The sequence below is a fragment of the Drosophila montana genome, unplaced genomic scaffold, assembly GCF_035044405.1.
Source record: "Drosophila montana isolate Dmon_TW-CO22-7 unplaced genomic scaffold, ASM3504440v1 contig_2785_1, whole genome shotgun sequence".
In the NCBI taxonomy this organism is placed as follows: domain Eukaryota; kingdom Metazoa; phylum Arthropoda; class Insecta; order Diptera; family Drosophilidae; genus Drosophila; species Drosophila montana.
This window is the reverse complement of record NW_026997655.1, coordinates 1,668-10,028: the sequence shown is the minus strand read 5'-3', so window position 1 is coordinate 10,028 and position 8,361 is coordinate 1,668. Positions and strand designations below refer to the sequence as shown.

General features: G+C 42.2%; 1 long non-coding RNA gene across 1 annotated transcript; it reads right to left on the bottom strand.

Moving 5' to 3' along the window:
* Nucleotides 1-324: 324 nt before the first annotated feature.
* LOC135430028 (uncharacterized) lies at nt 325-7,756 on the bottom strand. Its single transcript, XR_010436515.1, has 3 exons — nt 7,686-7,756; nt 1,065-1,128; nt 325-962 (listed from the first exon to the last, which is right to left on the bottom strand). It is a non-coding gene; the product is annotated as an uncharacterized LOC135430028 (long non-coding RNA).
* Between the last annotated feature and the right edge of the window lie 605 nt (nt 7,757-8,361).

Sequence of the window (8,361 nt, the reverse complement as noted above, 5' to 3'; positions counted from 1 at the left end):
GATAAATGTAAAAATCGACACCTATGTCTGTAAGGCGGTAAGGGGTCAGTAAAGTTAAGGCATTGCAAATTGAATTTTAAAAACTGTTTTGCAGGCGCTTTAGCCTATTTGCGTGCATAATTGCAGATGGGCTCCAGATATAAGAGCCATACTTTTATATTGACCGCACGAAGACCGAATGCAAAGAAAATCTTGTGAACGGGTCTTTAAACTGGGAAGAATTGCGTCTAACAAACCCAAACTTCGCATACGCCTTAGGCATATTATAGTTTATATGCTGAACAAATAAGAACTTAGAGTCAAAAATTACTCCTTCTGAGATAAAACGCGTTTAAATATGTTAAGGTAAACAATAGATAATCGGATGAACAGAAGCAACTCTCTGTCAATAAAAAACATATTAAATAGAAGGGGACTAAGACAGCCCCGCTGGGGTACTCCTTGAAGATGTGACGTAAGGGGCGGACAAAGTATTGTTGATGCGTACGTGATAATAACGATAAGAAGGAAAACCCAGCCCAGACAATTTCTTAACGAGAACGACGTGACTGACCTAATCGAAGGCTTTAAAAAAAAGTCAGTATACTCTGCATCAACCTGACAACGACGCTCAAAGGTTTGGATGAAAAAATGTTCAACAATGACTAAATTAGTCACTTTATTTGTGCCCGGTGAGAATAAATGATATTTAGGATCCATATACGGTTTGAATAGTGATGGAGATATATTTAATAATATATTACCTTATTTTGCAAAGCCTACCATCCTAAAAAATTGGCGTGATTGCAGCATTTCCATTTTTGCATATTTTAAAAAAAATGCTGAAGACGGGGCTTTGGCGAAAAGTATTTGAAAAGGCTCGTGGCAAGATGTAATACACGATTTTTGAAAAAGTGCTGATATACCATTACCATCCGGTTGAGGAATTAGTAAGGCTTCAAGCGGCCTCATAAAAATCATCCCTGGAAAATATAATGTTTGCTACGTTAAAAATGTTAGGAATGGAACTGAAAGAATCGTCATCGTGGCAATCATAACATTCTTGAAAATTCGAGCATAGGTACTTGTCAAAGAGATCCGTTTTACTTCAATCCGAATTGGCTGTCTGCGACCCAAGTGTCATGTTGACTGCAAAGAAAAGGTAGTTTTTTTTCGAATTATTGAACCACCAAAACTTTTTTCGGCTAGTCTTAATTACATACTCAATAATTAACACATATGCTGATTATAGAGAAATTTGTTCAAAAATGTAAACTCCCGCTTATGTAGAGAATATCTTTCCCAGTCTGAGTGTACCAAGGCAAACCCTTCAGTAGTCCAAATTGCTATGCGATAAGATTCACTGCCAATTGAGAGTATAAAAACAATTATTGATAATATATGTTAAAAGTTGCACTGAGTAAAATTATAGTCATATATATTATATGACTGTGAATAGCGGCTCTTTTCTTGAAATGTGAAAATGTGTATCCTGTCGGATACGGACAGACGGACGGACGGACAGACAGACGGACAGACAGACGGACATGGCTAGATCGACTCGGCTATTGATGCTGATCAAGAATATATATACTTTATGGGGTCGGAGATGCTTCTTTCTGCCTGTTACATACATTTGCACAAATTCAATATACCCTTATTACCAATTTTCAATGGGTTCAGGGTATAATAAAATCAGGTTTAAAGCTATTTTTTATTGAGAAAATTTGCTTTTACTTTGAAAGATTTAGGGGCGTTATTCAAGTGAGCAGCAGTGTATAAAATTTGACCAACAATTCCTAACCTAAGCTGGAACGGCTTAATTGGCGCCCAGTAGGAAAGTTACACTACCCAGATTCATTCAACAACAACTGATGCAGCATACCACGTCACCACCGACGGCAGTAGCAGAATAAAAATACCAACAACGACAGAAGGGCACACAACAACCACCTACGGCAGAAAGTGGTAAATTTTTACAAACTTTGTAAACAAGAGCACGTAAGCAGATTAGTCATTGATTTCCTATACGTTTATATTGCAAACAAAACTATTAAAAACCTAAATTCCTAATCTTTGTGTAGTAAAAATTATTTTGACAGGAAAATTAAAAAAATTGAGAGGCTCCATACAAAATGAGTGCGAAGTGTTAGAAATCAGACAAAAAGAATTTAATATGACAATGTCTCTAAAACTATTGCATACATTAATATAAACCACAGCTAAAGGAGTTTTGATGCGAAAATACAAGATTTAAAACAACATAGGTACATAATGAGAAACAAAATTAAGGGACCAGAAGTCATGGTACTAACGACATTCGACACGCCTTTAAATTTCTTGACTTGACTTGACTTCACATGTGTGGACATATTTAATAGAACAAGAAATGTCGACGCTCCAGCAAGGGAACCTGACACTTCTCCAGTACTGTGAAGAAGTAGAGAAAAAACATACACTACTAACGAAAAAAACGATCATGACCTACGACAACACCATAGTAACACTGAACGAAAAGTATAGAATATTTATTTGTATATACGTGAATTTATTTTGGGAATCGTTAAGCAACGTTTTGTTTAGCCTTAGCCCAAGAGGTCGCATCTAATAACGAACGTTACACGTTCACCAACAATTATTCTGTTGAAGGAATGGTTCAAGAATGTGAACAGAGACAGCAGCTCAAAGATAAAAGCCCTATAGTAGGAAACGGTGTGCCCCACATGGGAAATCCCCTACTTTAAAAGGGGACAAAGATCTCCTAATATACCTCCACAAAAACAGGAACAACCGCAACGTATGGATGTAGATAATTCGTTACGTTTTAGGTAAACCACATAACATCAATAAAATGTCCAAGGACCTACTATTACCCAGGGACACAACATTCGTGCTTTAAAGGAAGATCCTCAGTCCGATATCCCCACGATACATAGCGAGCTATCACTCACATAGACCGACAAGCCAATCAAATGCTTTCAAAACCAAATAATGATAGAGTAAAGTTGAGCTGATTCGGATCGAACTGTTATTACGTTTGACGAAAAAACTTGATACCTCATACATTTCTCAGATATAAAAACGCTAATTCAGAAGCTATGTGACGTTGTTAAGGAACTATATATATTACTTCGTACAATACATAAATGATTTTCATTTAAAACAACGCTAATAAAATTTAAAAAAATCAACGCTAATTAATTTTACAACTCTTTTAAGGACTACGTAGCTAAGAATGTGAACTATTCGTCAATTATGTGGAATGTGTTATAAATATTTGTCTATGCAAAACAAATATTGCAAGGAGCAGATAAATAATTTGTCGATAGCTTAAGTGGTGTATGTTAATGGAACGGGCTTAAAAACGAGTTGGTGTCCAATATTTTGAATTATTGGCATAAGAAAACCGAGTCAGCCCTCAGTCCACAGTTATGGCAAGGATCCATTTAATTTATATTTTTCTTAAAATATTGATGATTAAATATTTTTAGCCTATAAGCGTAGGGTATAAGTATTGTTGTATTGGTTATAAGAGTAGGTAAGGCAGGAAGACGAATAATTAAAGTTAATTAAGGGCAAGAAGCCACATTAAAGTCACGGTTTGAGTTTGAATGTAACCGCCGTTGCAACTCTGCGTCGCCGTTAGGGTTGCCTAACTCCGTCCTCAAGAGCTCAACTTTACCTCGAAAGATAGTAGAGTCGAGTAATGCGTAATAATAATAGTGAAACCTAAGTTTGAATAAAGTTAATAATAGTAATGGATTCGACTCATTCTTTTTTTTATTTCCCATGAACACTAATTTTTAACATGAAGGCAAGCCGGCGTTCAACATAACCCTCTCCCTACCCAGAATTGTGGTGTCTAATTCTATGAGGTTTAGGCTCGTCGCCTTGGGAGCAATCCAAGCGTTTAGTAATCGTGTGTCTACACAACCTTAGGGTAAAAACGCCAGCGATATCCATAGAATGCTAAAGGTGAACGCGGCAAGTTTAGTGGTAGCAAAGCCGTGGATTGTCAATGAGCCCCGAAAAAAATCTCGAACGGCTCATGAATAAGCTCGACGTTATACCCCGCAAATTGGCGCGCCATAGTCGACGTCGGCGTCGAAAGACCGTAAAGGCGTCTTGGCAGCGCTTGTACAGTGGAACGAATTCTACTCACGTGCAGTAAAAATATGAATAGTGAGTACAGTCTGCTGTGACAATTGGTGCTTTTGTTGGGTTGAGTAATACAACAAACAATAATGAAAACAAAAATGTGAATAAAAATAAATAGCAAGTAAATGTGCTCTAGTCGGAGGTGCCCGACTAGAAAACACCCTGAACCCAAGTATAAGACCCCAAAAATACTTTTAAATATAAATATAGGGTATATATTTACTTATTTATATTCATAAAATAATTCTTAAGTTTAAATTAAACATATTTTTATTAAATGGACCCATATATAGACACATAATTTACCCTGTCCTGAACACTTTAAAAGATCCCTCTGTGGTAACTATACACTGTTCCGAGTATCCTAGCGCTAGCTTCCGCACTGTAGAAATTGCGATACGCCCAATCAATGTGCGAGTCACAATTGGTAGTGGGCGTTTTTTAATCTAATAGCTACCTAAATCCCTTCCTGAGCAATTCGTCGTAAAGGCTCCTACATCTATTAAATTTGCTCAAGCATAAATTAAAATCTCCTAAAATAATTCAACTCTCCCTTAGAAAATAATGTTGCTGAAATAAATCCTTAAATACTGTTTTAAGCAAACCAAGTGGATATGACGGACTTTTGTAAATAACTAAAAAACCTACAGACTTTTAACGAAATATTGCATACTCTAAAACAACTGACCCAGATATTTTCCTACCGCTTAAGCAATTAGATATATTGTTGAATATTGCATTGTATCAAGGAGAAGAGACATACACAATCCCTGTATTTCGGAAGACCTAAAACTACTAACGGCTTGTAAAATTCTCTGTCTGCAATCCGCAGATAAATTTGTAGCTTTAATCAAATCATCAGCGGTAGAAATAAATTGATCAGTCGGAATTGAGTTTAGCATTATCGTGTTATAACTATCTGTCGCGGCATTTGTACTAAATAGATGAATGGCATCATCGAGCACATTCACTTGCTGACAAAGGTGGGATCGAACAAGACTAATATAATCGATCTCCCCAGCGACCACCTGGCCCTGATAGTTACTCTGGAGAGCAGGGCCAGGGTGGTCAGCGCAATACCGATTCTGATCAACGCACACACACCGATCTCGATGTCTTCCAGAGACAGATGAGTGAAAGTATTCACCTCAACACCGAAATCTGCACTGGACGGGATGTCGAGGACGCCATTGAGCTGCTCAACGCAAAGATTCGCGCAGCAGTATCCGAAGCCACTTCCCCACCAGTTGCCAGGCCGCTGGAGAATGCTGGCAACGGACTGCCCGCAGACATAGCCAACCTACTCAGGATCAAGAGGCGGTGCAGACGCAGGTTCCAGACGACACAGCATCCGTGGGACAAGGCTGAGTGGCGAAAGCGGAGCGGCAACTCAAGGAGGCCCGTCGCAGACACAAAGACGCATCCTTCTCTAGAAGGTTGGAGAGCATGGACTATACCCATGACTCAGGATACTCGCTCTGGCGAGAACCGTTCCTGGAGAACCGTTCCCCTTCTTCGCCTTACAGACAAAGAGCAAGCTGATACCTTTGCCAGCCACCTGGAGGAACGGCTTACACCTTTCGATCTGGCCTCCCCAGAAGAGCTCGATGAAACTACCCGAGCGTTGGAAACACCACTACAGATGTCACCACCTATCGGCCCCATCCGCGTGGAGGAGGTGATCAACGTCGTTAAAGTCCTTCCCAGGTAAAGCACCGGGCCATGATGGAATATGCCACACCACTCTGAAGGCCCTACCTATGCGCGCACTCCTTTTTATAACGTTGATCTTCAACGCCATATTAAGGACGCAACACTTCCCTGCCCAGTGGAAGTTAGCGAGGATCCATATAATCCATAAGTCGGGCAAGCCGGAATATGACTCTGAGTCATCTCGGCCGATCAGCCTCCTGCCTTCCTTGTCGAAGGTCTCAGAAAGATTGATTGCCGCCCGACTTTCAAGGCTTATGGATCACATAGCCATCCTTCCTGATCACCAATTTGGGTTCAGGGGAGGGCATGGCGCTGTTGAACAGGTTCACAGAGTGATTAACCATATTCTCAAGGCTTACGACGACAAAGACTACTGCTATGGAGTCTTTGTAGACGTTAAGCAGGCCTTCAACCGAGTCTGGATTGATGGATTGCTCCAGAAAATCAAGATGAGTCTTCCCGCCCCCTTCTTTCTACTTCTGCGCTGTTATCTAATGGAGCGAAAGTTCGAAGTCAAAGTTAGAGCAGCAATCTCTCCTGTTCGCAAGATGAAGGCAGGTATCCCCCAAGGCAGTACTGGGTCCCTTCCTCTACAATTTGTACTCGGCAGACATCCCCAATCCGGATGACCTACACGAGTTTGCCACCCCAGGCAAATCCTTGATGGCCACATTTGCCGATGACGTGGCAATATTCTACTCCGCCCACTGCGAGTACGAAGCAACTGACGGGGCCCAAGAATACATCCACTTGCTTGCTCAATGCCTCGAAGTGCCAGGCGGTCAACTATACACTGAGGCGTGGCAAGGCTCCAGCAGTCTGGATAGATGGTAGCCCCCTTCACCCTGGCAGAAGCGCCAAGTATCTTGGAACTGTACTGGATCAGAGGCTTAATTTTAGGGCGCACATCGACGGCCTTCTTTAGTAGTGCCGCCTTAAGATGGCCAAGGCCAACTAGCTACTGAGCCCCAACAGCCCATTGCCACTTCGCTGCAAACGCGCAGTTTACAACGTTGTGGTGGCACCAACTTGGAGATACGGTATTCAGGTTTGGGGCATTGCATCTCGGACAAATCGAAGACGATTTCAGACTCTCTAAAACTTGGCCTTGCGCCGACTGGTACGACAGAAATTCTACCTTGCACAGAGACCTCAAAATGGAGACCATAGACAGCCAAGTCGGAGCATTCGCCAACAGGTACAACGAACGCTTGCAGCGACACTGCAACCGGGTAGCAAGAGACCTCGCTGAGAGGTGTGTAGTCAGGAGGCTCAAGAGAAGATCGTTCAAGGACCTCCTCCAACCACGACATAGGAGATGCCCCAGAGTCCCCCGACTACCTACCCAGCCTTATTGAAAAAAGCCGCCTTTGACGTTTGTTCACGATAAAGCCTGAGGACTCAACCAGGCTTGGCGAAATATCACCTAAGCCAACTGTGTTGTAATAAAAATGTATGCTGTTTTTGATTCAATACAATAAACAAACAAAAAAAAAAAAACTAATATAGTCGATGCCATATTATTTGAAGCAATCGCAAAATACTTGAAAAGGTCCCACAGCAAGCATAGTTGCGCTCTAGGGATTATCAGATTTGAATTCGAAAAGTCAACGGTTTACCTAATGGTGATAACTGTCGTGGATCCCCGAAAACTTTGAGAGATACCACCGAATGGAGAAATATTTTTAAAAATTTGTTTTAATCGGGAGTCCAACTGGGAAAATATTTTGGAGCCTACCATAAATAATTCATCTATAAAAATAATTTTAAAGACTATTAATGCAAAAAGTTATTACTAAATCACCCTCTGCATGGCTTGTTTCTTCCGATAATACCTTTGCTTCAGCGGCTTGTCGTCCTTCAGCCGGATCCTGTGCTCTGCGATGTTCGAGAACTCTTGCAGACCCTCGAAAGCCAGTTCCAACTCCAGTAACTCCCTTAGTTCTGTATCCAGATCCGCCGGCCACTCACCCTGTGTCTCGCCTCTTCCGTGCACCGCTCCGACTCCAGATGGAGCTCCATTATGGCTCCGCTCTGGCGACTTCTCCTGATCCCCTGCATCCATGTGGATGCATACCGCCTTTTGGTCTCCTCAAGCTCTCGGTCCAATCCCAAGTGAGGCCCCTTCTTCGCTCCCTCTTTCGTGTCCTTTCTTTTTGGTTGCCGGGCAAGCGTTCCCTTTCCCTGGCGCGGGAAGCCTTCTTTCGGTCGTCGCAGATCGTACCCGTTTCCGGCCTCTTGGCTCATCCTTTCATGGGCAACCTCGGCGGGGACCACTGAGGGCGAGGCGAGGCGGAGACCCTTCTATCCATAACGGCCGCTCCGGACCCGCTGGGAGTAGACTAGAATGGATTGAGGTGTCCCCCCGTGGGCTGTACTGACCTCCCCATTCTGCGCTACTCGGATTCATGACCACTTGGCTCGCTGACTGGTTTCCCGAGTGTTCCGCCCTCTGCCTCATGACCGTCTCGTATTCCACGGCCATCTGCGTAATCTGGGACAAGATGGAGA